This window comes from Papio anubis, chromosome 1 (assembly GCF_008728515.1).
Source record: "Papio anubis isolate 15944 chromosome 1, Panubis1.0, whole genome shotgun sequence".
Lineage (NCBI taxonomy): Eukaryota > Metazoa > Chordata > Mammalia > Primates > Cercopithecidae > Papio > Papio anubis.
Window position 1 is genome coordinate 111,172,341 of NC_044976.1, and position 27,989 is coordinate 111,200,329.

The 27,989-nt window shown below is 45.0% G+C and overlaps 1 long non-coding RNA gene across 1 annotated transcript; it reads right to left on the bottom strand.

Moving 5' to 3' along the window:
- Positions 1 to 6,458: 6,458 nt before the first annotated feature.
- Positions 6,459 to 21,266, bottom strand: LOC108580990. Its single transcript, XR_004176923.1, has 4 exons — positions 21,216 to 21,266; positions 18,358 to 18,563; positions 6,829 to 6,916; positions 6,459 to 6,531 (listed from the first exon to the last, which is right to left on the bottom strand). It is a non-coding gene; the product is annotated as an uncharacterized LOC108580990 (long non-coding RNA).
- Between the last annotated feature and the right edge of the window lie 6,723 nt (positions 21,267 to 27,989).

Sequence of the window (27,989 nt, forward strand, 5' to 3'; positions counted from 1 at the left end):
AAAACTAGCCTGGCATGGTGGCAGACACCTGTCATCTCAGCTACTCAGGAGGCTGAGGCAGGGAGAATCGCTTGAACTTGGGAGGCAGAAGTTGCAGTGAGCCAAGATCATGCCATTGCTCTCCAGCCTGGGCGACTCTATCTCAAAATAAATTAATTAATTAAATAAATAGATAAATAAAAAATAAAACAAATGGTGGTGGGGCAACTGGGTATCCAGATGCAGAAGAATGAAGTTGCATGAAATTGACTCAAAATTCATCAATAACAGAGCTAAACTGTAAAACTCTTAGAAGAAAATATACAGAGAATCTTTTTTTTTTTTTTTTTTTTTTTTTTTGAGACGGAGTCTCGCTCCATCGCCAGGGCTGGAGTGCAGTGGCACAATCTCTGCTCACTGCAAGCTCAGCCCCCTGGTACACGCCATTGTCCTGTCTCAGCCTCCCGAGTAGCTGAGACTACAGGCACCCACCACCATGCCAGGCTAATTTTTTTTTTTTTTTAGTAGAGACGGGGTTTCACCATGTTAGCCAGGATGGTCTCGATCTCTTGACCTCGTAATCTGCCCGCCTCAGCCTCCCAAAGTGCTGGGATTACAGGCGTGAACCATCACGCCCAGCTAGATAATCTTTGTTACCTAAAATTGATAATAGATTCTTAGATACAATATCAGGGCACACCAAAAGAAAAAGTGAATAAATTGGACTTTATCAAGATTAAAAGCTTTTGTGTATAGAGGGTATGATCAACACTGTGAAAAGACAAAGTACAGGATGGGACAAAGATTTGTAAACCATGTATCTGATAAGGGTGTAATATGCAGAATAGGCCAAGTGCAGTGGCTCACACCTGTAATCCTAGCATTTTGGGATGCCCAGGCTGGTGGATCACCTAAGGTCAGGAGTTTGAGACCAGCCTGGCCAACATGGTGAAACCCTACCTCTACTAAAAATACAAAAATTAGGCGGGTGGGGTGGAGGAGGCTGCTGTGCGCCGAGATGGCGCCACTGCACTCCAGTCTGCACGACAGAGGTAGACTCTGTCCCAAAAAAAAAAAAAAAAAAAAGCAGAATATATAAAGAACTCTTGCATCTCAACAACAAAAAGACAACTCAATTTTTTAAATGGGCAAATTATGTTAATAGACATTTCCCCAAAGAACATATACAAATAGCTAACAAGCACATGAAAAAATGCTCAGAATCATTAGTCATTAGAGAAAGCCACATGGAGATGCCGCTTCATATCCACTAGTGTAACTAAGTACCCTCATTTTCCTAAGAGATAGTTTATTTTTTTCCCCTCTCTTCTCATTCTCCTGGTTCCCCAGGTCCTACTTAGCCCTTTAGAAATGCAGGTATAGCCTTTTTCACCAGACACTCCCTACAGGGCAAGTTCATCTAACTCTTCAAGAGTTAACAGTCAATTTACAAACCAAAGCATGCCCGCTACAGAACTCTCACCTTTTAGGAGGTGACCTCAAGACAACAGCCTGCCCACAAAGCTGCCAGCAGTCACCAGCTCAACCACTGCATAGGTAAGGCACCAAGCTAACATGTGGACCCCCATCTTCCTTGTTTCCTCTCCTGCCTTTTAAAAGTGCCTGCTTTCTGCTGCAAAAGGGAAGTGGCACATGTAAAGGCAGGAGGCCTACGCTTCTTCCCCTTAGCTGACTTTGGAATAAATCACTTTCTTTGTATCAGGTCTTACTCTTGTCAGTTGGATTCAGCATGTGGGAGCAACTTACCCACATTTCAGTTACACTAGTATGGCTACAAAAAAATTTTTTTAAGGAAAAAAGTATTGGTGAGAACGTGGAAAAATTCAAACTTCATACTTTGCTGATGGGGATGTAAAATAGGGCAGCTACTGTGGAAAAGTTTGGTGGTTCCTCAAAAAGTTAAAGAATTACTATACGATGCAGCAATTCTGCTACTGAAGCAGCGTCATTTCCTGGGGTAAATACCTGAGGTTCCTCATCTAGTGCCAAGAAGATTAAGGACACGGATACACACAAGGAGCGAGTTTAGGAGAGGAGATTTAATAGGCAAAAGAAAGAGAAAGGAGAAAATCTCTCTCATGAGAGAGAGGGGCTCTCCAGTGAGAATTCTGGCCCGCGGCAGAGTGCACCAGATTTTATAGACAGGCTTAAGGAGGCAGTGCCTGATTTACATAGGGTCCAAAGATTGGTTGGACCAGGTGTGATGTTTACATCATGTGCTGGGTAAGCTGGCTTCCCCACCCTAATCTTATTATGCAAATGGATCTTTGCTTGGCTGGCACCATGTTGCCTGCTCCTTACTGCACAGGTGGCTAGCAAAGAGAAGGGACAATGAAGCTGCCATTTTGAACATGCCTAGTCCCAGGTAGCCTTTTCCTATTGGCACAACTGCCGGCATTCACCCGTGCAAGCACCCAGCTTGCTTGTCTATGTTTGCAGCTTGATTTTACAGGCTGCTCTTTGTTACAAAAGAAAATTATTTGGGGGCTGTTTTTCATGAAAAGGAAAACCTTACCAAGGACTCCTGTAGCTTATCTGCCTAAATAATTTCTTCTTAACGCCTATATCAATAGTAGGTATATTACCAAAATAAAACAGGCATTCAAACAAATACTTGTACAGCAGCACTATTCACAGTAGCCAAAAGTTGGAAACAATTCACATGTCCATCAATGGATGTATGGATAAACAAATATGTTATGCAGCTATAAAAGGGAATGAAGTACTAATAAATCCCACAACGTGGATAAACCTTAAGAAAATGGTAAGTTAAAGTAGCCAGACACTGAAGGTTCAAAATTGTATGTGTGATTTTATTGGAGGCATTTGAACTGGACAACTCCATCTTGTATAGGGACTGGGTAAAATAAGACTGAAACCTACTAAGGTGCATTCCCAGACGGTTAGGCATTCTAAGTCACAGGATGAGGTAGGAGGTCAGCATGAGATACAGGTCATAGAGACCTTCCTGATAAAAAAGCTTGGAGTAAAGAAGCCAGCCAAAACCCACTAAAACCAAGATGGCCACGAGAGTGACCTCTGGTCATCCTCACTACTACACTCCCACCAGCGCCAGGACAGTTTACAAATGCTATGGCAACCTCAGGAAGTTACCCTATATGGTCCAAAAAAGGGAGGCATGAATAATCCACCTCTTGTTTAGCATATAATCAGAAATAACCATAAAAATGGGCAACCAGCAGCCCTCAGGCTCTGTCTATGAAGTAGCCATTCTTTTATTCCTTTACTTTTTAAATAAACTTGCTTTCACTCTACTCTGTGGACTTGCCTTGAATTCTTTCTTTTTTTTTTTTTTTTTTGAGACAGTCTTGCTCTGTCGCCCAGGCTAGAGTGCTGGAGTGCAGTGCCACGATCTCGGCTCACTGCAAGCTGCGCCTCCCGGGTTCACACCACTCTCCTGCCTCAGCCTCTCGAGTAGCTGGGACTACAGGTGCTGAAAGAACATAAAGATAGATGTGTACCCGCCCCCCACCCCCACCAAACCCTTTGTTCTGCTCTCTAATCTTTGCACATACCAGAGATTCCGTAAGTTCTGTGAGTACCTGCTTTTCTGCACGTACCAGAGATTTTGTAAGTTCTGAAGCAAGGTCACAAGACGTGTTTTAAGTAAGATAAACTCTTGCTGCCATAAACCTGCTCTCCCGCCTCAAAGGTTGAACCGAAATATCAGAAATGGCGGGAACCAATCATAGTTAGCCAAATCGCCTTGTTCAAACACTAGCCAATCATATATCTGATTTGTATAATAACTCTATGCCCACTTTTCTTAGACTATATAACACTGCTCGGAGCTCAGTGGGGGAGCTCTCCTGCCCGTCTCGTTTCACGAGCGAGGGAGAGTTCCAGGTTCGAACCTGTAATAAAGATCCTTGCTGCTTAGCTTTGACTCTGGACTCTGGTGGTCTTCTTCGGGGAATAAACGGTCTGGGCATAACAGTGCCCACCACTATGCCTGGCTAATTTTTGTATTTTTTAGTAGAGATGGGGGTTCACTGTGTTAGCCAGGATGGTCACGATCTCCTGACCTCGTGATCTGCCCGCCTTGGCCTCCCAGAGTGCTGGGATTACAGGCGTGAGCCACCACGCCCGGCCTACCCTGAATTATTTCTTGCACGAGATCCCAGAACCCTCTCTTGGGCTTTGGATCGGGGCCCCTTTCCAGTAACAATTTCATTTTATGAAATACCCAAGATAGGTAAATCCATAGAGACAGAAAGCAGATTAGTGGTTGCAGGGGGTGCTGGGGATAGGGAGAAAGGGAATGACTGATTAATGGGTTGGAGTTTTCTTTTGGGGTGATGAAAATGATTTGGAACTTGATATATAAGTGATGACTGTGTTAACCAAAGAGGGGTCCGGATCCAGACCCCAATAGAGGGTTCTTGGATCTTGCGCAAGAAAGAATTTGAGGCAAAGTCCATAGAGTAAACTGAAAGCCAGTTTTTAGGAAAGTAAAGGAATAAGAGAATAACTACTCCATAGACAGAGCAGCCCCAAGGGTGCTGGTTGCCCATTTTCATGGTTATTTCTGGTTCAAACGGCTCTGACAGTTGTGTGTGCTATTGTGAAATATGTATTTGGTCTTCTTCCCCATTTCCTGGTGGCATACAACTTCTAAAATCCTTGGAACCTCCGAAGTGATGTGTCTTTTTATATGTTAATGAGTTGACTGATGGTTGGGGGCTCCTGGATAGCTTCAGGATTGAGGGCTGGTCACAAGAAAGAGCAAACCTTGATTAGAGAGTTGGGACTTGCAGGCACACCCCTCAACCTCCATGGAGGGGAGGAGGGCTGAAAGTTATGTTGATTACCAATGACCAATGATTTAATTACTCATAGCTACATGATGCTTTCATAAAAATGCAAAAGGACTGGGTCCAGAGAGCTTCAAATTAGTGGAACACATGGAGGCACCTGGAGGTGTCATGCCCTGAGAGGGCATGGAAGCTTCATGCTCTTTCCCACATAAGCATTTCTTTCATCTGGTGTTCATCAGTCTCATTTGTAATATCCTTTATAATAAACCAGTAAATGTAAGTAAAGTGTTTTCCTGAGTTCTGTGAGCCACTTTAGCAAATTAGTTGAACTCCAAGAGCGGGCAGTAGGAATCTTGATTTATAGCCAGTCAATTAGAAGCACAAGTAAAACCACCTTGGGCTTATGATTGGCATTGGAAATAGGGGCAAGCTTGTGGGACTGAGCCCTCACTTTTGGCATCTGACACTCTCTCCAGGTGGATAGTGTGACAGTTGAGTTGAATCCGAGGACACGCTAGTGTCCACCAAAGAATGGATTGGTTACTGTTGGGGAGAAATTCCCACACACATTTTGGTTACCAAGAGTCACAGAATGGTGAATATACTAAATACCACTGAAATGTACACTTTAGCCACGCACAGTGGCTCATGCCTGTAATCCCAGCACTTTGGGAGGCCGAGGTGGGCAGATCACCTGAGCTCAGGAGTTTGAGACCAGCCTTACCAACATGGAGAAACCCCATCTCTATTAAAAATACAAAAATTAGCCACGTGTAGTGGCACGTGCCTGTAATTCCAGCAACTCGGGAGGCTGAGGCAGGAGAATCACTTGAACCCGAGAAGCAAAGGTTGCAGTGAGCCAGGATGGTGCCATTGCACTCCAGCCTGGGCAACAAGTGCGAAACTCCATCTCAGAAAGAAAAAAAGAAAAGAAAAGAAATATGCACTTTAAGATGGTTGATTTTATGTTACATGAATTCACCTGACTTAAATACAAAGAAACAGATTTTCCATGAATCTTATGAAGCTTTTGGGAGGGGCTCTAACAGTATATTCATAGGATCATATCTAATTTTTTTTTTTTTTTAAGACGGAATCTTGCCCTGTCGCCCGGACTTGAGTTCAGTGGCATGATCTCAGCTCACTATAACCTTCACCTCCCAGGTTCAAGCGATTCTTCTGTGCCTCGGCCTCCTGAGTAGCTGGGATTACAGGTGTGCGCCACCATGCCCAGCTAATTTTTTTTTTTTTTTTTTTTTTTGGGAGGGATGGGGTTTTGCCATGTTGGCCAGCTGTTCTTGAACTCCTGGCCTCAAGTGATCTGCCCACCTTGGCCTCCCAAAGTTCTGGGATTACAGGCATGAGCCACCGCGCCCGGCTGGATCGTATCTAAGTTTATAATTTTAACTTTTCATTATTTTCTTAAAGAGGGCCACTGTGGTAGACACTATAAGCACCCCCTCCCAAAGATGTCCATGTTTTAATTCTCGAAACCTGTGAATATGTTATATAATATGACAAAGGGTAATTAAGGTTACAGATAGAATTAAGGTTGCTAATCAGCTGGCCTTAAAATAGGGAGATTATCCTGGATTGTCTAGGTGAACCCAGTATAATCAAGAGTCCTTAACATGGAAGAAGGTGACAGAGAGGAGGTCAGAGTGAAGCAATCTAAGAAAGGCTTATCTGTTGTTGCTGGTTTTGAAGATGGAGGAAGAAGCCACAACTCAAGGAATGCAGATGGTCTCTAAAGCTGGAAAAGACAAGGAAACTGATTTTTTCCCAGAGCCTCCAGAAAGGAACACAGCCCTCTTGACACTGAGTTTTAGCCCAGTGAGTCCTGTCTGGACCTTTTAACTACAGAGCTATGAGAGAAATTTGTGTTGTCTAAAGCTACAAAGTTTGTGGTAATTGGTTATAGCAGTGATAGAAAACTAATACAGCCACCTTAGATGTGCATACCTCAGGCCCCGCAAAACTTTTATCTTCTGCTGACAAGCAATATAAGAGTACAGGCTTTGAAGTTGGAAGACCTGGTCTCGTAACTTACTTGCTGTGTTACTGTGGGCAAATCACTGAACTCTTCCAGGCCTTAGTTTCTTCACAGGTACATTGGAGATAATACCTACAAACCTGATCTATTGTGCGGATTAAAAGAGAAAGTGATTAATAAAACTTGGAAAGTGCTCTAAAAATGTTCATGCGTCATTTTAAGTTGTTAATAAAGAGTGTTAGAGTGACTAAGTGACTCCAAGCTTATTAGCTGGAAAAATAGAAGTAGGAGAGGCGATTCTCTGGGACGTGCCTGTAGTCCCAGTTACTTGGGAGGCTGAGGCGGGCAGAATTGCTTGAGAGTCCAGCCTGGGTAACATAGGGAGACCTGCCACTAAAAAATGAAAAAAGAAAAGACAGTTGGAGGGTAAGAAAAGGAAACTAGTTTTGATGAGCTAGCCAAGTTGATTAAAATAAAGCAGATATAATTCTTACTGTTTTTCCAGATGTCTTCCTGATTTTTTTTTTTTTTTTGGAGACGGAGTTTCGCCCTAGTTGCCCAGGCTGAAGTGCAATGGCGCGATCGCAGTTCACTGCAACCTCTGCCTCCCAGGTTCAAGCGATTCTCCCAGGTTCGAGCAATTCTCCTGCCTCAGCCTGGTGAGTAGCTGAGACTACAGGCGTGTGCCACCACGCCTGGCTAATTTTGTATTTTTAGTAAAGATGGGAGGCCGGGCGCGGTGGCTCACGCCTGTAATCCCAGCACTTTGGAAGGCCGAGGCGGGCGGATCACAAGGTCAGGAGATCGAGACCACGGTGAAACCCCGTCTCTACTAAAAATACAAAAATTAGCCGGGCGTGGTGGCGGGCGCCTGTAGTCCCAGCTACTGAGGAGGCTGAGGCAGGAGAATGGCATGAACCCAGGAGGCGGAGCTTGCAGTGAGCCGAGATCGCGCCACTGCACTCCAGCCTGGGCGACAGAGCAAGACTCCGTCTCAATTAAAAAAAAAAGATGGGGTTTCTCCATATTGGTCAGGCTAGGCTTGTCTCGAACTCTCCACCTCAGGTGATCCACTTTGGGCTCCCAAAGTGCTGGGATTACAGGCGTGAGCCACCGTGCGGGCCCGTCTTCCTGATTTTAAGCCAGTGCAAGATAGGAATTTTAGAACTGAAAGGAGCTTGAACATCACGTAGCCAAATGCCCCTCCTTCCCCTATACATTTTGTAGATGTGGAAACTGAAACCCAGAGAGACTGACTTTGTTAAGGCCACTTAGCTAATGAATGATTTGACCAGTTGAATAAACAACTTTCAGGGCTTCACTGGATGAAGCACAATCTTTAAGATAAAAAGTACCCTAGAGAGGAACATTTATGAAAGTTTCAAGTAAGTTGAGCATTTTGTTTGTTTGTTTGTTTGTTCGTTTTGAGAAGGAGTCTAGCTCTGTTACCCAGGCTGGAGTGCAGTGGCGCAGTCGTGGCTCACTGCAACCTCTGTCTCCGAAGTTCAAAAGATTCTCCTGCTTTAGCCTCCTGAGTAGCCGGTATTACAGGTGTGTGCCACCACACCTGGCTAATTTTTGTATTTTTAGTAGAGACGGGGTTTCACCATGTTGGTCAGGTTGGTCTTGAACTCCTGACCTCGTGATCTGCCCGCTTTGGCCTCCCAAAGTGCTGGGATTACAGGTATGATCCACCGTGCCCAACTGTAAGTTAGAGTTTTAACAAAGACTTAGAGACAAGGATGAGAACCACATTAAAGGTAAAGGGAGAGGGAGAATTTATTTTATAAATGCAAAATTAGAAAGTTATTACTTATGGTGAATACATTGCCCAAATATTTTATCAGGAAAATAAGTTTCCACTGGATTTTAACTGTCTCAAATTTAGCTGTCTCACCTCCCTACCTTCATTTAATTGTTCTCCCAACATTTATCTGAGTTTAGAAATAGAAAGATGTGGCCAGGAGTGGTGGCTCACGCCTGTAATCCCAGCACTTTGGGAGGCCGAGGAGGGCTTATCACAAGGTCAAGAGATCAAAACCCCATCCTGGCGAACACGGTGAAACCCCGTCTCTACTAAAAAAAATACAAAAACTAGCCGGGCGAGGTGGCGGGCGCCTGTGGTCCCAGCTACTCGGGAGGCTGAGGCAGGAGAATGGCGTAAGCCCGGGAGGCGGAGCTTGCAGTGAGCCGAGATAGCGCCACTGCACTCCAGCCCGGGCGACAGAGCGAGACTCCGTCTCAAAAAAAAAAAAAAAAAAACGATCTAAACCTTGGGTTTTTTTGGGGTTTTTTTTTTTTTTTTGAGACGGAGTTTCACCCTTGTTACCCAGGCTGGAGTGCAGTGGCGCGATCTTGGCTCACTGCAACCTCCGCCTCCAGGGTTCAAGCCATTCTCCTGCCTCAGCCTCCCAAGTAGCTGGGACTACAGGTGCGCACCACCACCCAGCTAATTTTTGTATTTTTAGTAGAGACGGGGTTTCACCATGTTGGTCAGGCTGGCCGGGAACTCCCAAACTCAGGTGATCCACCCAGCTCGGCCTCTCAAAATGCTGGGATTACAGGCGTGAGCCACTGCGCCTGGTGAGAAAGATGCTCTTAACCAATAATAAAACAAAATTTCACCAATAATAAAACAAAAAGTGTTCTTTTTGTTTTTGTTTTATTGAGATGTAATTCACCTAACATAAAATTCACAATTAAAGCGTACACTTCAGTGGTTTTTAGAACATTCCCTATGTTGTGTAACCATCACCATTACTCTGAAAACATTTCCATCAACTGCCCCCCTCCCCCACAAGAAAAAACCATGCTATTAGCAGTTAGTCCCAATTTCCCCCTTCTCCCATCCCTTGACAACTACTAATCTAATTTCTGTCTATGAATTTGCTTATTCTGGATATTTTATATACTGTAAATTGAATTATTAGCATATTTTCAAAGTTCATATTGTAGCATGCATCAGTACTTCATTCCTTTTATGGCTGAATAATAATCCATTGTATGGATGTATTACATTTTGTTTATCCTTTAGTTAGCTGATGGACATTGGGGTTGTTTTCACTTTTTGGCCATTATGAATAAAGCTGCTATGAACATTCATTTACACATTTTAGTGTAAACATATATTTTTATTTCTCTTGAGTATATACTCAAGAAGTGGAATTGCTGGTTCATATGATAACTCTGTGCTTATCTTTTTGAGAAACTGCTAAACTGTTTTCCACAGCAGCTATACTTTCCGCCAGCAATATATGAGGGTTCCAATTTTTCCACATTCTTTTCCACACTTGTTATTTTCTTTTTGAAAATATTGTTACTATAGTCAACCTAATGGGTGTAAAGTGATTTCTCATGTAATTTGTTTGTTTAGTTTTATTTTTGGAATAGCATTTCCCACTCTTCTTTTTATTTAATTTTTATTTTATTTTATTTTTTTTGAGACGGAGTCTCACTCTGTCACCCAGGCTGCAGTGCCTGGGCATGATCTTGGCTCACTGCAACCTCCTCCTCCTGGGTTCATACAGTTCTCCTGCTTCAGCCTCCCGAATAGCTGGGATTACAGGCATGCGTCACCACGCTCAGCTAATTTTTGTATTTTCCATAAAGACAGGGTTTCACCATGTTGGCCAGGCTGGTCTTGAACTCCTGACCTCATGATCTGCCCGCCTCGGCCTCCCAAAGTGCTGGGATTACAGGCATGAACCACCACTCCCGGCCTATTATGGTATTTTAGATGACCACAGTTATAAAGCTGGGTCACATAATTATCAACCATAATGATATGTGTTTATACATTTCCCCTTTTGACCTATTTCTTTTTTTTCTTTATCTTTTTGAGACAGAGTTTTGCTCTTGTTGCCCAGGCTGGAGTGCAATGGTGTGATCACCTGAAGTCAGGAGTTCGAGACCAACCTGACCAATATGGAGAAACCCCCGTCCCTACTAAAAATACAAAATTAGCTGGGTGTGGTGGCGCATGCCTGAGGCAGGAGAATGGTGTGAACCTGGGAGGGAGAGCTTGCAGTGACCGGAGATCGCGCCACCGCACTCTAGCCTGGGCGACAGAGCGAAACTCTGTCTCAAAAATAAACAAACAAAAATAAAAAATATATAAATAAATAACCTTTTAAATAAATAATTTTTTTGTCTTTTTTTTTTTTTTTTCCTTTTTGTGGAGAACGGGGTCTGTTTATATTACCCAGGCAGGTCTCGAACTCCTGGGCTCAAGCTATCCTCCCGCCTCTGCCTCCCTGAGAGCTGGGATTACAGGCGTGAGCCACTGCGCCCGGCTTAAATAATTTTTTAAATTACTTTTCCAGAAGTATAGTTTTGGGATTTTGAGCTTTCAGGATTTGAACACTTGAGATTACGCCTTTTAGCATTATGATCAACTTCCTGTCTCTTAAGAATGAAAACAAGGGCCGGGCCCGGTGGCTCAAGCCTGTAGTCCCAGCACTTTGGGAGGCCAAGACGGGCGGATCACAAGGTCAGGAGATCGAGACCATCTTGGCTAACACGGTGAAACCCCGTCTCTACTAAAAAATACAAAAAACTAGCCGGGCGAGGTGGCGGGCGCCTGTAGTCCCAGCTACTCAGGAGGCTGAGGCAGGAGAATGGCGTAAACCCGGGAGGCGGAGCTTGCAGTGAGCTAAGATCCGGCCACTGCACTCCAGCCTGGGCGACAGAGCCAGACTCCGTCTCAAAAAAAAAAAAAAAAAAAAAAGAATGAAAACAAGCAAGCACGTACACTCTCAGCACTTTGACCCAGAATTTTAATGGAGGTTCTCATGAGTTCAATAGGGCAAAAATAATAATAATAATAATTTAGCCAGGTGTGGTGGCTCACGCCTGTAATCCTAGCACTTTGGGAGGCCAAAGCGGGTGCATCACCTGAGGTCAGGAGTTCGAGACCAGCCTCAATATGGAGAAACCCCCGTCTCTACTAAAAATACAAAATTAGCCGGGTGTGGTGGTGCATGCCTGTAATTCCAGCTACTTGGGAGGCTGAGGCAGGAGAACTGCTTGAACCCAGGAGGCGGAGGTTACAGTGAGCCGAGATCGTGCCACTGAACTCCAGCCTGGGCAACAAGAGCAAAACTCCGTCTCAAAAAAAAAAAAAATTAAAGACATCAAGATTGGAGTCTGGGCACGGTAGCTCACACCTGTAATCCCAGCACTTTGGGAGGCCAAGATGGGTAGAAATTCTGTCTCAAAAAAGAAAAAAGATTGGAAAGGAAGAAGTAAAATTATATTCACAAACAACATGGTCATCTTTACAAAAAATCATTTGGAATCTACAAAAAGGCTAATAAAACTTAGCAAGTTTGTAAGAAACAATAAACAAAAATCAATTGTATTTTTATATAGAATTAGCAGACATTTTTAAGTAGATAATAAAATCAGTACTATTTTCAGTAGGAGCAAAACATGCTTAAAATTAGGAATAATTACGACAAAAGATTTGTAAGGTCTGTACACTGAAAGCTATAGAACATTTCTGAGAGAAATAAGAGACCGAAATTAATGGAAAGATAATATCATGTTCATGAATTGGAAGATTCAATATTGTGAAGAACTCAATTATCTCCAAATTATCTATGGAGTTGTGATACTATGATACCTATATATTGATTTTCATCCATAGTTACTAGCTTGTAACTCCAGTAGCTCTTGCTATAATGTTGGGGTACTTTAGGCCTCAGAAGCAGACCTCAGGAAACAGAATCTCTCTCTGATCTTCTACTGCTGTCCTTTCACGGGCTCCCTTTTCTCTTCCAAGGTGGGACTGTCATCTTCCCCTGTCTTTCCATAAAGAAATTCCCTGACCTACCTTGTCTGACTGTAGGTCATAAAACCCCTATTTTAGAAAGGGTCCTGCTCCATACCCTGAAGGAAGGAATGCTGCACACAGAGGCCAAGAAGAATCTGGACAAATAGGCCTTGCTAGGTATCCCCATTCAGTCTATTTTAGATCCTGCCCTTTTTATCTAATCACATTTCTACATGGTTGTCAATCATGCCTATCCAATGAAGTCTTCATAAAAGGCCCAAGAAGACAACATTATAGAGAGCTTCCAGATAGCTGAACAAGGGGAGTAACAAGCGAGCAAGAACTCATCCACATGCCAGGAGGGCAATGTACTCCAACTCCACAGGGACAGAAACTCCTGTGATCAGACCCTTCCGGACCTTGCCCTGTGTATCTCTTCATCTGGCTATCTATTTATACCCTTTAAAGTATCCTGGCTGAACGCAGTGGTTCACGCCTGTAATCCCTGCACTTTGGGAGGCCAAGGCTGGTAGGTCACTTGAGGTCAGGAGTTGGAGACCAGCCTGACCAATATGGTGAAACCTCATTTCTACTAAAAATACAAAAATTAGCCAGGTGGGTGTGGTGGCCCATGCCTGTAGTCCCAGCTACACAGGAGGCTGAGACAGGAGAATTGTTTGAAATCGGGAGGCAGAGGTTGCAGTGGGCCAAGACTGTGCCACTGTACTCCAGTCTGGGCGATAGAGTGAGACTCCATCTCAAAAAATTAAATAAAATAAATTAATAAATCCTGGGCCAGGCACAGTGATTCATGCCTATAATCCCAGCACTTTGGGAGGCCGAGACGGGTGGATCAACTGAGGTCAGGAGTTCGAGACCAGCCTGGCCAAACATGGTGAAACCCCGTCTCTAGTAAAAATACAAAAAAATTAGCCAGGCATGGTGACGGGTGCCTGTCATCCCAGCTACTTGGGAGGCTGAGGCAAGAGAATCGCTTGAACCTGGGAGGCAGAGGTTGCAGTGAGCTGAGATCATGCCAGTGGCACTCCAGCTTGGGCAAAAAGTGTGAGGCTCCATCTCAAAAAAAAAAAAAATAAATAATCCCTTGTATGGCTGGGCACAGTGGCTCATGCCTGTAATCCCAGCACTTTGGGAGGCCGAGGTGCGTGGATCACCTGAGGTCAGGAGTTTGAGACCAGCCTGACCAACATGGTGAACCCGTCTCTACTAAAAAATACAAAAATTAGCTGGGCCTGATAGCGGGTGCCTGTAATCCCAGCTACGTGGGAGGCTGAGGCAGAAGAATCACTTGAACCTGGGAGACAGAGGTTGCAGTGAGCCGAGATCATACCACTGCACTCTAGCCTGGGCAACCGAGCAAGATTCCATCTCAAAAAAAAAAAAGCGCACACACACACATATATATATCCTTTGTAATAAACCAGTAAATGTAAGTAAGTGTCTCCCTGATTTCTGTAAGCCACTCTAGCAAAGAGGATCATGGGAACTCCATCTTAAAGTCACCGGATCAAACATCCAGAGGCCTGGTCTTGTGACTAGTGGGAAGCAGGAGGTGTTCTTGTGGGACTGAGCCCTCAACTTGTGGTTTCTGAGGCTATTTCCAGGTAGATAATGTCAGAATTCAATTGAATTGGAGGACACCCAGCTGATATCTGCTGCAGAATTGATTGCTTTGTGTCTGAGGAGAAACCAACTCATATTTGGTCCCAGAAGACTTCTGGGTTGATTGTTGTGGTGTGAGAACAGTGGAAAAACATCGTTTGAGTTCTTCAACTATCCCAAGAATCAGTGCAATCCCAATTAAAATCTTTTTAAAAAAATATTTTACAGAAAAAATTGACAGGCTGCTTCTAAAGTTCATATGAAAGGGAAAAATTTTAAAAACCCCAAAACTTAGAGTAGACAAAACAACCTAAAGAGTATGAACAAAGTTGGAGTCTGTGAGTGGTGGCTAATGCCTGTAATCCCAGAACTTTGGGAGACTCAGACAGGCAGATCACTTGAGGTCAGGAGTTCAAGACTAACCCGTCCAACATAGTGAAACTCCATCTCTACTAAAAATACAAAACAAAACCAAAAAAAAAGTAGCCAGGCTTGGTGGTAGGCGCCTGTAATCCTAGCCACTTGGGAGGCTGAGGCAGGAGAATTGCTTGAACTCCGGAGTGGAGGCTCCAATGAGCCGACATAGCACCACTGCACTCCAGACAGAGTGATACTCTGTCTCAAAAAAAAAAATTGGAGAAGTGGTTGGTTTCCTGCCCAGATCCTGACTGGCAGTAGGTTTGAGGGCACAGGCCAAGGGAAGCAGTACCAGAGGCTCAACATGGTGAAAACAGCTGTCCAGCAAGAGAGACTAGAGCTTGGTTTTTTGTTTAATTTTTTTTTTTTTTTTTTTTTTTCTGAGACGCAGTCCCGCTCTGTTGCCCAGGTTGGAGTGCCCAGGTTGGAGTTGCCCAGGTTGGAGGCACGATCTTGACTCACTCCAATCTCTGCCTCCCAGGTTCAAGCAATCCTCCTGCCTCAGTCCCCCTAGTAGCTGGGATTATAGACATGCACCACCACACCCGGCTAATGTTTGTATTTTTAGTAGAGAAAGGGTTTTGCCATGTTGGCCAGGCTGGTCTCAAACTCCTGACCTCAGGTGATCCACCTGCCTCGGCCTCCCAAAGTGCTGGGATTACAGGGGTGAGCCACCGTGCTCAGCCTTTTTTTTTTCTTTTTCTTTCTTTTTTTTTTTTTGAGACAGAGTTTTGTTCTTGTTGCCCAGGCTAGAGTGCGATGGCGCAATCTCACTCACCACAACCTCCACCTCCCGGGCTCAAGCGATTCTCCTGCCTCAGCCTCCTGAGTAGCTGGGATTACAGGCATATGCCACCATGCCCAACTAATTTTGTATTTTTAGTAGGTATGGGATTTCTCCATTTTGATCAGGTTGGTCTCAAACTCCCGACCTCAGGTGATCCACCTGCCTTGTCCTCCCAAAGTGCTGGGATTACAGGCATGAGCCACCACACCCGGCCTTGTTAAACTTTTTTTGTTAATTTTTTTTTTTTTTTTGAGAGAAGTCTGGCTCTTATCTCCCAGGTTTGAGTGCAATGACTTGATCTCGTCTCAATGCAACCTTCAATGCAACCTCCACCTCCTGGGTTCAAACGATTCTCCTGCCTCTGCCCCCCAAGTAGCTGGGATTAAGTCACCTGCCACCACACCCAGCTAATTTTTGTATTTTTTAGTAGAGACGGGGTTTCACCATGTTGGCCAGGCTGGTCTCGAACTGCTGACCTCAGGTGATCCGCCCACCTCGGCTTCCCGAAGTGCTGGGATTACAGGCATGAGCCACCACACCTGGCCTTGAAATAAAAAATAATAATTATTTTTGTAAAAAAAGAGTTTGAGGCCATTTTTGTTGTTGTTGTTGTTGTTAATTTTTAAGACTTGATTAGAGCCAAAGAAGAGTTGGTGTAGAGATCAAGGTTTAGACGAGGGTGAGGCAAGTGAGGCTTTCATTCTCAAGGAGCAATCAAGGACCCATCTTGTGCTTACATGATCTTGAGAGTGTGTGCCTCCTTAAATTTTATGTTTCCTCACCTGAAGGTAATCCTGGCCGTTATGGGACTCAGAACATGATACCCCAAAATATAGCACCTTGGCAAGTAAGAAAACTAAAGAAGCAAGGTCACATTGACCTTCCCCCCACTTTCTCACGCACAGTGCGGTCATAAAGGAATTATTTAACCTACCTCACCTGAAAGCAGGACATAAGACCCTCATTCCAGGCTGGCCCGGCCCCATACTCAGAGAAAAGGAATGCTATTCAGCAAAAAGGAATGCTACTCAGAGTGGCCAAGAACAATCTGAACAAACAGACCTTGTCATATTTACCCCAATTCCCCTACCCCAGTTTATTACCATTAGATCATACCCTTTGTCCAGTCATGTTCTCCACAATCATCTACTTCTTTCGGCAGACTTAGCATTTTAAAAAAACACAATTTTCCCTGGGTCTTTGGGTCTTCATTTCTGAAGACTCTTATGTCTTATAAAACTTTGTTAAATTTGTTATGCTTTGCTCTTATTAATCTGCGTTTTGTTATGGGGTGTCATTTGTGAACCTAGCAATGTGTGAGGAAGACAATACTTTTTTCTCTCCTGTGCCCTGGTGGAGAGCTCTCTAGACAGATAAATGAATAGCTTAGGCTTCTCATCACCCATGTACCCACACTCTCTTTTCTTTTTCTTTTTTTTTTTCTTTTGAAACAGAATCTCCTTCTGTTGCCCAGGCTGGAGTATAGTGGCGTGATCTGGGCTCACTGGAACCTCTGCCTCCTACAATTCTCCTGCCTCAGCCTCTCGAGTAGCTGGGACTTCAGGTGCATGCCACCAGGCCCGACTAATTTATGTATTTTTAGTAGAGACAGGGTTTCACCATGATGGCCAGGTTGGCCTCGAACTCCTGACCTCAAGTAATCCTCCCATCTTAGCCTCCCAAAGTGCTAGGATTACAGGCGTGAGCTACCACGCCCAGCTGCACACTCTCTTCCATTTCCTACACCTTGAAATTTCCCTCACTGCCCACCCTAAATACAGTACCATGAGATGCAAATCTTAGATTGGATTTCAAAGGAAGGGCAGTCTCACTTAGTTCCATTAAGGCCTACCTGTATCCTCCTGGCCTAGACTGGAGGTAGATATGGGGAGAGTGATTTCCAAGATAGACATAGCTCTGTTATCTTTACTCCCTGAGTCCAAGCCCAGTTGAATACCTAAGTGGCTTCTCATTCTTTTTTTTTTTTGAGACGAGTCTCGCCCTGTCGCCCAGGCTAGAGTGCAGTGGCATGATCTCGGCTCACTGCAACCTCCGCCTCCCAGGTTCAAGCAATTCTCCTGCCTCAGCCTCCTGAGTAGCTGGGATTACAGGCATGTGGCACCCCACCCGGCTAATTTTTATACTTTTAGTAGGGATGGGGTTTCACCATGTTGGCCAGGATGGTCTTGAACTCCTGACCTTGTGATCCACCTGCCTTGGCCTCCCAAAGTGCTGGGATTACAGGTGTGAGCCACTGCGCCCGGCTGTGGCTTCTCATTCTTATCCTTAGAGACTGCTGGCATCCCCTGCCTCTTACCACTCTTCCTATCCTTCCATCAGCTTAGAGCACTCAAGTGCTTTCACTACAAGTTCCCTTTATTGTCATCACTAGACAGCTCCATTTTGATCTCAGAACTAATAGGTGAATCCACTTTCTTCAATATGGCCACTCTCTCAGCGGGGGTCTTCTTCCCTAATCTGTGTGTGTGTGTGTGTTTTGTTTTTTGTTTTTGTTTTGTTTTGTTTTGTTTTTTGAGACAAAGTCTCACTCTGTTGTCCAAGCTGGAGTGCAGTGGCGTGATCTCGGCTCACTGCAACCTCCACCTCCCAGGTTCAAGCAATTCTCCTGCCTCAGCCTCCCAAGTAGCTGGGAGTACAGCGCATGCCACCACGCCCAGCTAATTTTTTTTTGTATTTTTAGTAGACACAGGGTTTCACTATGTTGGCCATGCTGGTCTTGAACTCCTGACCTCGTGATCTGCCCACCTCGGCCTCCCAAAGTGCTGGGATTACAGGCGTGAGCCACCACGCCTGGCCCTGAAATAAAAAATAATAATTATTTTTTTGAAAAAAGAGTTTGAGGCCTTGGGTACCTTGAGTTAAAGAGGCTTCTAAAGGAGATCCTGGGGGATCCCAATTCTGACAGCTACAATTTTGCACAAAGCCTTCCTCAATGTTCTCCACTCATCACCCCTTTTCTTTTTACCTGCTTCCCTTGTCTTCTGCTCATCTCCTCTCCTGGCAAGTTGGTGTTGGTTGTTGTCAGGAAGCCTCAGCTCCTCACAGTGGGAACTCTCCAGAGGGCTCCTTGAATGTCCTCATGACATGGCGTCTAACTTCCCCCAGAATGAGAGATCCAGGAGACAATGAGAAGGAAGCCACCAAGCCTTTACGCCCTCATCTCTAAAGTCACTGTAGGGAAGAAAATTAGCATCTTTATCTAGTATCACCCTAGGATTGTGGCAGAGATCCTAATAACAAAATATTAAATACAAGAGAAAAGCATACAAATTTATTTAATAAGTTTTACATCATATGAGAGACTTAATAAGGAAATGAAGACCCAACGAAACAGGAAAAAACTATATTTTTATGCTAAGGTTCGTGAAGAGTGGACTATCATACAGTATGATTGGACAAAAGCGGGTATGATCTAATGGTAACAAACTGGAGAGAACTTAACAAGGCCTGTTTATTCACAGCTTCTTGGCATCTCTGCGTCTTCATTCTTTTCTTCTGGAAGGAGGCCCTGGAAATAGGGTCTTATGACCTTATTTTGTAAGAAGGTCAGAGAATTCTTTTAGGGCCCGCTTCATGGGAGAAAGTCAGGGGGTCAGAGAGACCTTCCCCGTGAAACCTTCCCCACAGTGTTAACAATAATTACATGCTAGGCTTTAGATAAAAGTACAGAGTAAGCATTAGTCAGGTTGTCCTATGACCCATTTCCCTATAGCCCCTTATGGACTATGTACGCCAGGACATAAACCATGAATTTCCTTATTGTTCTTGTAGATAGCAACTTCGACGTTAGGAGCCTACGTCTTTTCATTTGAGATGTTTTTCAGAACTAACGCCAGTGAGTCCAAAGACCACACCAAGAAACCAAGTCAGTCTGAGAATGCAGTTTCTTCGGTTGGGTGCGGTAGCTCACGCCTGTAATCCCAACACTTTGGGAGGCCAAGACGGGCAGATCATGAGGTTAGGAGTTCGATACCAGCCTGGCCAACATGGTGAAACCCCCATCTCCACTAAAAATACAAAAATTAGCTGGGCGTGGTGGTGTGCACTTGTAATCCCCGCTACTGGGGAGACTAAGGCAGGAGAATGGCTTGAACCCAGGAGGCAGAGGTTGCAGTGGGCTGAGATCGTGTCACTGCACTCCAGCCTGGGTGACAAGCAAAACTGTGTCTCAAAAAAAAAAAAAAATGCAGTTTTTTCACCTCCATCCTATGACGTCACCCTTCACTCTTTGAACAATCAACACCTTGGCCCACTACTCGTCCAAACCCCTTAAGGTCCCTAGACCCAAACTCTTTGAAGAGGTGGTTTTGAGGTTTCATCTCATCTCATTTGGTGGCCTTGCAATAAACCTCTTTCTCTGCTGCAACTTGGCGTCTCGGTGCATTGACTTTCTGCACATCAGGCAACACACCCAGCACAATCACCCCTGCACATGCTGTTTCATCATTCATTTCCTCCGTTTGAATTCTTTTTTGTTTTTTCTTCTTTTTTTATTATTATTATTTTTTTTGAGACGGAGTCTCGGTCTGTCGCCCAGGCTGGAGTGCAGTGGCGCAATCTCGGCTCACTGCAACCTCCGCCTACCGAGTTCAAGCAATTCTCCTGCCTCAGCCTCCTGTGTAGCTGGGATTATAAGCATGTGCCACCATGCCCAACTAATTTTGTATTTTTAGTAGAGACGGTGTTTCTCCATGTTGGTCAGGCTGGTCTTGAACTCCTGACCTCAGGTGATCCGACCGCCTTGGCCTCCCAAAGTGCTGGGATTACAGGCATGAGCCACTGTGCCTGGCCAAATTATTTAATATGTCAAGGCACCATATTTTAGGGTAGTGCATCCTGCACTCCATCTGGAACGCATGCCGCATCCCATCCCTACATGCCTCTGGTCAAAGCAAGTTACAAAAGCAGGCCAGATCCAAAGGTTGAGGAAATAGACCCCCACCTCTGAGGAGCAGCAAATAATTTGTGGCCATGTTTAATCTACCACAAAGAATTTGGCCAGGATCAGAGATGGATGCCCACACTTTTGTCCTTTGTCTTACTGAACAGGAGTTTTGAAGAGACCATCACACTGTCTACCCCCTTTAGAAGGAGATCTGCGGCCGGGCGCGGTGGCTCAAGCCTGTAATCCCAGCACTTTGGGAGGCCGAGACGGGCGGATCACGAGGTCAGGAGATCGAGACCATCCTGGCTAACACAGTGAAACCCCGTCTCTACTAAAAATACAAAAAATTAGCCGGGCGTAGTGGCGGCGCCTGTAGTCCCAGCTACTCGGGAGGCTGAGGCAGGAGAATGGCGTAAACCCGGGAGGCGGAGCTTGCAGTGAGCCGAGATCGCGCCACTGCACTCCAGCCTGGGGACGACAGAGCGAGACTCCGCCTCAAAAAAAAAAAAAAAAAAAAAAAAAAAGAAGGAGATCTGCAAAAGCTTTAAATGTTTGCCCTGAGCTCTCAGTTTCTCTTGTTTTTCCTTTTCCCTTCTCTCTCTCAGCCCCACCCGCCTTCCCCTGCTGTCCTATCCTCTGTAATTCAGCTACGGCCAAGCTGTAGCTTTTCCTGTCTGGCCCTCCCAACTCAGGGATCCATTCTTCTCCCCACTTCGGGCCCCATAGGCCTCCTCAGCTCCCCCTGGGAAGGAGAAACCGGCTCAAAGTGAGTTGAGTGGAGAATTGGGAAAGCTCTTTGAGACTTCTGGAGTTCCCAGTAGCAAAAGGAAACAGGATAACAAAACAGGGTGAAACCTGAATGATGGCATGGAGGTGCTGGTGGTGGTGCTCACAAGGAGTAGGATGGAAAAGAACTGAAAATAGAAAGTTGCCCTTACCTTCCCTGACTCGAGGGACCTGTGACTCTAGGCAATTGAGGCTAGTTGTCTTGCCAAGATGATAGCATGTAATAGCCCATAATTACCCATAATGACTTCATGAGGCTCAGCCTAGGTGGGAGCCCAGGTGTTTCAAGATAATGTCTTTTCTTCCCTTTGTATTCTGAGTGTTAGCTCCCTGCATGGATTGAAAGGTGTTTATTAACATAAGTGCCCTTGTTCATTAGGTCGGTTCTGACTTATGTGCTACTTATTAGATACTCAAGTCAATTTGGTTAAGTGTCCTTCTTCTGGGCTGGAGACAGAGAAAAAGCCAGAAAACCCACTTCTCCTCAAAAGGTGTCTCTGGTGTCCAGAAAGGACAGAGGATGCTTTGTCTTTATGCTGCTGGGATGAGCTGAGGGAAGGAGAGAAGCAGGAGGTAAACCCCTGTGGGGGCTGCTGGAAGGAGACAGCTCACAGGACACCACCACCACAAGCTGAGCCTCCACTTTCCCATCTGTGATGTGGGGCTTAGAACCAGAGTACTGGCATGAGAAAGGATTAGAGATGAATGCCCACTTTTGTCCTTGTAAGAAAAAATTGTAGGACTTTGAAATTAAGTAGGAGTCCTGGCCTAAATAGTTCATCCTTCCAGATCATCTCTTTATCTCTTCCTAGATTGTCTTTTTTTTTTTTTTTTTGAGACGGAGTCTCGCTCTTGTCACCCAAGCTAGAGTGCAATGGCATGATCTTGGCTCACTGCAACCTCCGCCTCCCAAGTTCAAGCAATTCTCCTGCCTCAGGCTCCCAAGTAGCTGGGATTACAGGCACCTGCCACCACACTCAGCAAATTTTTGTATTTTTAGTAGAGACGGGGTTTCACCATTTGGCCAGGCTGATATCGAACTCCCGACTTCGAGTGATCCGCTCACCTCGGCCTCCCAAAATGCTAGGATTACAGGCGTGAGCCACCCGGCCCCTAGTTTGTCTTTGATTAGGATATTTTACCACTCTGTAGAGATAAAAGTTGACTCGTAAAAATCTGATAGTAAGACAGTTTCCTTCTAAAGAAATGCAAATTGCATCCATTGCACAGTGAAATGCAGTTGATTCTATTCCTTTGGGTATGATAGGATTTATATATATGCCTTGGCATTCGAGAAAACAAGAGAAGCAGGAGGGGCTCTCTGACCTTCTCCCACTGTTCTCCCCTGAGGAGCAGGCCATAAAACTGAGTTGAACTACTCCTGAAGTAGGTCATAAGGCCCTCATTTCAGAGGGGTTCTCTCTATATCTTAAAAAAAAAAAAAAAAAAAGGAATAAAGATACAGAGATACCAAGAAGAATCTGAACAAACAGGCCTTTCTAAGTTCCCCCCAGTTCCCTCCTGCTCCTGTCTCTGGCTCCTCTGCCTTTCCCAGAACACAGGGAGAGGCCTTCTCTGAAGTTCCCTTATCTGACCAAGGGAAGTTTCTTCAGAAGAAATGCAATTGTCTTGGGCCCTCTCATTAAACAGAGAAGATTAACTCACAGGAAAGGAGACTGGAGTTGACACCAAACCCAGAGCCCAGACAAACTTTGTGACAAGCTATTGCCTGTTCTTTGGGCCCATTCATTCCCCCTAACAATCATTTACTCTTTCTCTAAAATTGCCTAGAGCCCCCACCTCCCTTACTCCTATGAAGAGGGCATTTAAGCTTCAGCTATCTGGCCCTTTGAACTTACTTTGTGTGACTCTCATTTGTGTGACTCTCTTGGACTTGCATATTAATGAATTCATAAGCCTTTTCTCCTGTTAATCTGCCTATTGTCCATTTATTTCAGCAGATGCAATTATCAGACTTTCAGAGGAAAAGTGTAAACTTTCCTGCAATACTCTTTTGTCTTTTGATCATACTTCTGCATGACTGCCCATAAAAATACACAGATTTTTCAGTTCTTTTGGGTCTTTGTTTCTGAAGGCTCCTGTGTCACATAAAACTTTGGTTAAATAAAGATGTATGTTTTTATCTTGCTGATCTGTCTTTTGTTATAGGGATCACTGCCATGAACCTTGCAAAGCTTAGGGAAAAGATAATACTTTGTCACACATAAATATTGACCAGTTTTTTCAGTTCTTCGAGTTTTGCATCCACTTGTAAATGCATCTCAACATTCTTTATCTGACTCTAAACTTCACAGTTTTCTTTAAAATTGACTATAATATTCAAATTATATTAATGAGGGTTTCCTTATTAATTAATGAATTAAATGCTTTGCATTTTATATCTGTGTAATAGTATATCCTTTTAGAATATTAATCCTGTGGCCGGGTGTGGTGTTCATGCCTGTAATCCCAACACTTTGGCAGGCCAAGGCAGGCAGATCGCTTGAACTCAGAAGTTCGAGACCAGCCTGGGCAACACGGTGAAACCCTGCCTCTACCAAAAAGCCCAAAAAAAAAAAAAAAAATTAGCCAGATGTGGTGTCACAAGCCTCTAGTCCCAGCTACTCAGGAGGCTAAGGTGAGAGGATCACCTGAGCCCAGGAGGTGGAGGTTGCAGTGAGCCAAGATCATGCCATTGCACTCTAGCCTGGGTGACAGAGCAAGACCCCATCTAAAAAAAAAAAAAAAAAAAAATTACTCATTTAACATTCTACAGAAGAAGAAAAGTAGGCCCCAAGAGGAGGTGGGACTTACCTGAGATCACACAGCTCATCTGTGCCAAAGCATGACCAGAAGCCAGGCCTCCTTTGGCTTCTTTAAGTTCAGTAATCACTGAGGTACCTCACAGGATTGTCTTCAGAACCAGAAGGTGGAAAAGAGAAGAGAAAGTGGTGTGAAAATGAATGATGCCAAGCAGAGGGGAGGGCTTCTTCTCTGGGCTGTGTTGGCTTGTGAGGTCCTGGGCTCCAGGCCTCATACGGCAGTGATGTGAGCACGGCTAGGCGTGTCAGCCTCTTGAGTCTCCTTAGCTGTCCCGCTTCCCTTACAGGGCCCTGGCATGAGGGGTGAGGTGAGAGAGGAGGCCTGTAAAAGTGCTGTGGTGGTTTTTAAAATATGCCCACAAATTATTTGATATTCCTCCCTTCAAGAGGTGGAGCCTTGGCCGGGTGCAGTGGCTCAAGCCTATAATCCCAGCACTTTGGGAGGCCAAGGCGGGCAGATCACCTGAGGTCGGGAGTTCAAGACCAGCCTGACCAACATGGAGAAACTCTGTCTCTACTAAAAATACAAAATTATCCAGGCGTGTTGGCACATGTCTGTAATCCCAGCTACTCAGGAGGCTGAGGCAGGAGAATCACTTAAACCCACAAGGTGGAGGTTGCAGTAAACCGAGATTGCACCATTGCACTCCAGTCTGGGCAACAAGAGTGAAACTCCATCTCAAAAAAACAAAGAAAAAAAGAGGTGGAGCCTTAAAAAGGTAGAGCCTAGGCTGGGTGCAGTGGCTCACACCTGTAATCCCAGCACTTTTGGGAGGCTGAGGTGGGTGGATCACCTGAGGTCAGGAGTTTGAAACCAGCCTGGGCAACATGGTGAAACCCCTTCTCCACTAAAAATATAAAAATTAGCTGGGCATGGTGGCGTGCACCCATAGTCTCAGCTACGCAGGAGGCTGAGCCAAGAGAATAGCTTGAACCCAGGAGGCGGAGGTTGAAGTGAGCTGAGATCACGCCACTGCACTCCAGCCTGGGCAACAGAGCGAGACCCTGTCTCCAGGAAAAAAGTAGAGCCTAGAGCCTAGTTCCCCTCAAGGGTGGATTGGATTTAGTGACTCACTTCTTACAAATAGAATAAAATGGAAGTGATGCTCTGTGTGTGTGTGTGTGTATGTGTGTGTGTGTGTGTGTAAGAGAGAGAGACGGTCATAAAACAGCACTGTGGCTTCCATCTTGGTGATACTCTCTTGGATTTCTTACTCTGGGAGAAACCAACTGCTCTGAGAATACTCAGGCAGCCCTGTGGAGAGGCCCTTTGTGTGAGGAACTGAGGACTCCAGCAAGTAGCCATGTGTAGTGAATTCCAGGGGTGCAGTGGCTCACGCCTGTAATCCCAACACTTTGGGAGGCCGAGGTGGGCATATCACGAGGTCAGGAGTTCGAGACCAGCCTGACCAACATGGTGAAGCCCCATCTCTACTAAAAACACAAAAAATTAGCTGGACATGGTGGCAGGCGCCTGTAGTCCCAGCTGCTTGGGAGGCTGAGGCAGGAGAATAGCTTGAACCCGGGAAGTAGAGGTTGCAGTGAGCCGAGATCGTACCATTGCACTCCAACCTGGGCTACAGAATGAGATTGTCTCAGGAAAAAAAAAAAAAAAAAAAAGCAAAGCAAAGCTCAATATCACTGATCACTAGAGAAACGCAAATCAAAACCACAATGAGATACCACCTCACACCAGTCAGAATGGCTATTACTAAAAAGTCAAAAAATGGCCAGGCACGGTGGCTCACGCCTGTAATCCCAGCACTTTGGGAGGCTGAGCGGGTGGATCACGAGGTCAGGAGTTCGAGACCAGCCTGACCAACATGGTGAAACACCAACTCTACTAAAAATACAAAAATTAGCCAGGTGTGGTGGCACACACCTGTAATCTCAGCTACTCAGGAGGCTGAGGCAGGAGAATTGTTTAAACCCAGGAGGCGAAGGTTGCAGTGAGCCGAGATCGTGCCATTGCACTCCAGTCTGGGTGACAGAGGGAGACTCTGTCTCAAAAAAAGAAAAGAAAAGAAGAAAGTCAAAAAATAACACATGCTGGCGAGGTTGTGGAGAATAGGGAAGACTTATATGATGTTACGATGTTGGTAGGAGTGTAAATTAGTTCAACCATTGTGGAAAGCAGTGTGGCAATTCATCAAAGAGCTAAAAGCAGAACTATCATTCGACCCAGCAATCCCATTACTGGGTATATACCCAGAAGAAGATAAAGCTTTCTACAATAAAGACACATGCTGCAAATGTTCATTGCAGCACTACTCACAATAGCAAAGACATGGAATCAACCTAAATGCTCACCAGTGACAGACTGGATAAAGAAAATGTGGTACATATGCACCATGGAATACCATGCAGCCATACAAAGGAACAAGATTTTGTTTTGTTTTGTTTTGTTTTTTTGAGACAGAGTCTTGCTCTGTCGCCCAGGCTGGAGTGCAGTGGCACGATCTCGATTCACTGCAACCTCCACCTCCCAGGTTCAGGCGATTCTCCTGCCTCAGCCTCCCCAGTAGTTGGGACTACAGGCGCCCACCACCACACCCGGCTAATTTTTTTTTTTTTGTATTTTTAGTAGAGACGGGGTTTCGCCATGTTGGCCAGGCTGGTCTCCAACTCCTGACCTCAGGTGATCCACCCGCCTCGGCCTCCCAAAGTGCTGGGATTATAGGCGTAAGCCACTGCTCCCAGCCAGGAACAAGATTTTTTTGGGGGAATATGAATGAAGCTGGAGGCTATCATTCTTAGCAAAATTACGCAGGAACAGAAAACGAAATACTGCATGTTCTCACTTATAAGTGGGAGCTAAATGATGAGAACTTACGAACACAAGGAAACAACAGTCACTGATGTCTATTGAGAAGGGAGATTGGGAAGGAGAAGAACAGTAGAAAAGATAACTATTGAGTACTAGGGGTTAATACCTGGATGAGATATAATAATATGTACAACAAACCCCTGTGACACTCGTTTATCTATGTAACAAACCTTCACATGTACCCCCAAACCTAAAATAAAAATTAAAAAAAAGAAAAAGATATGGCCATGAGGTGGCAATAACACACAACAAGCTTTATTTGGGCCGTGCTTTGACAGGGTTGCCTACTGAGGAAGCTTTCCACAGCATGAGACCTTCCTCAGGTAATGACTGAGGCCACCAGCTAGAAGAGAAGGAGGGCAGGGGAGTTCTGGGGGACACGGAGATTGGAGAGGATCCTTAGAGGTCTAGATGACGCCCTCAGTAGTAGAGTGTGGAGTCTTAGAGTCCGAGAGATCCAAAGGGCAGCTATGGCTGGGGCTTTTGTTTTTTGTTTTTTTTTTGAGACAGAATTTCGCTGTGTGGCCCAGGCTAGAGTGCAGTGGGGGGATCTCGGCCCATTGCAAGCTCCGCCTCCCAGGTTCACGCCATTCTCCTGCCTCAGCCTTCTGAGTGGCTGGGACTACAGGCGCCCGCCACCGTGCCTGGCTAATTTTTTGTATTTTTAGTAGAGACGGGGTTTCACCATGTTAGCCAGGATGGTCTTGATCTCCTAACCTTGTGATCCACCCGCCTCCACCTCCCAAAGTACTGGGATTACAGGCGTGAGCCACCGCGCCCGGCAACTGGGGCCTTTTATAGCACCAGAGTTTATTGTATCTGTGGCTAGTAAATGTGGGAGGTTGTTTTGTGGGGTATGCAAAAGTGGAAGGCTGTCAATGACTTAAGATCTGTTTATTTGGACTATATTTAAAGCAATTGGGTATATAAAAAATTTGAGCTTGGCACTGGTAAACTTTTGAGGCAATGATCCCAGTCTCCTGTGAAGCAAAAAACAGTATAGGGCCAATATAGAGGTAATATAACTTTGCCTTATTATGTAACAGCATGTCTGTCTTTGATTCTTTAGGCTCAAACATTCAATGGCTGTGGCCCCGAAAGACATCTTGATTGAAACCTCATGAGAGGCCCTGAGCCGGAAAACCCAGCAACTTAGAACCCAGATATCTGACAGTCAGCCACGGTGTGAAATAATAAATGTTTGTTGTTTTAAGCTGCTAGTAATACGAGTGTCTTGAGAAACAAAGCCAGGGGGGCTGCACTTAAGGCTGGCTTTG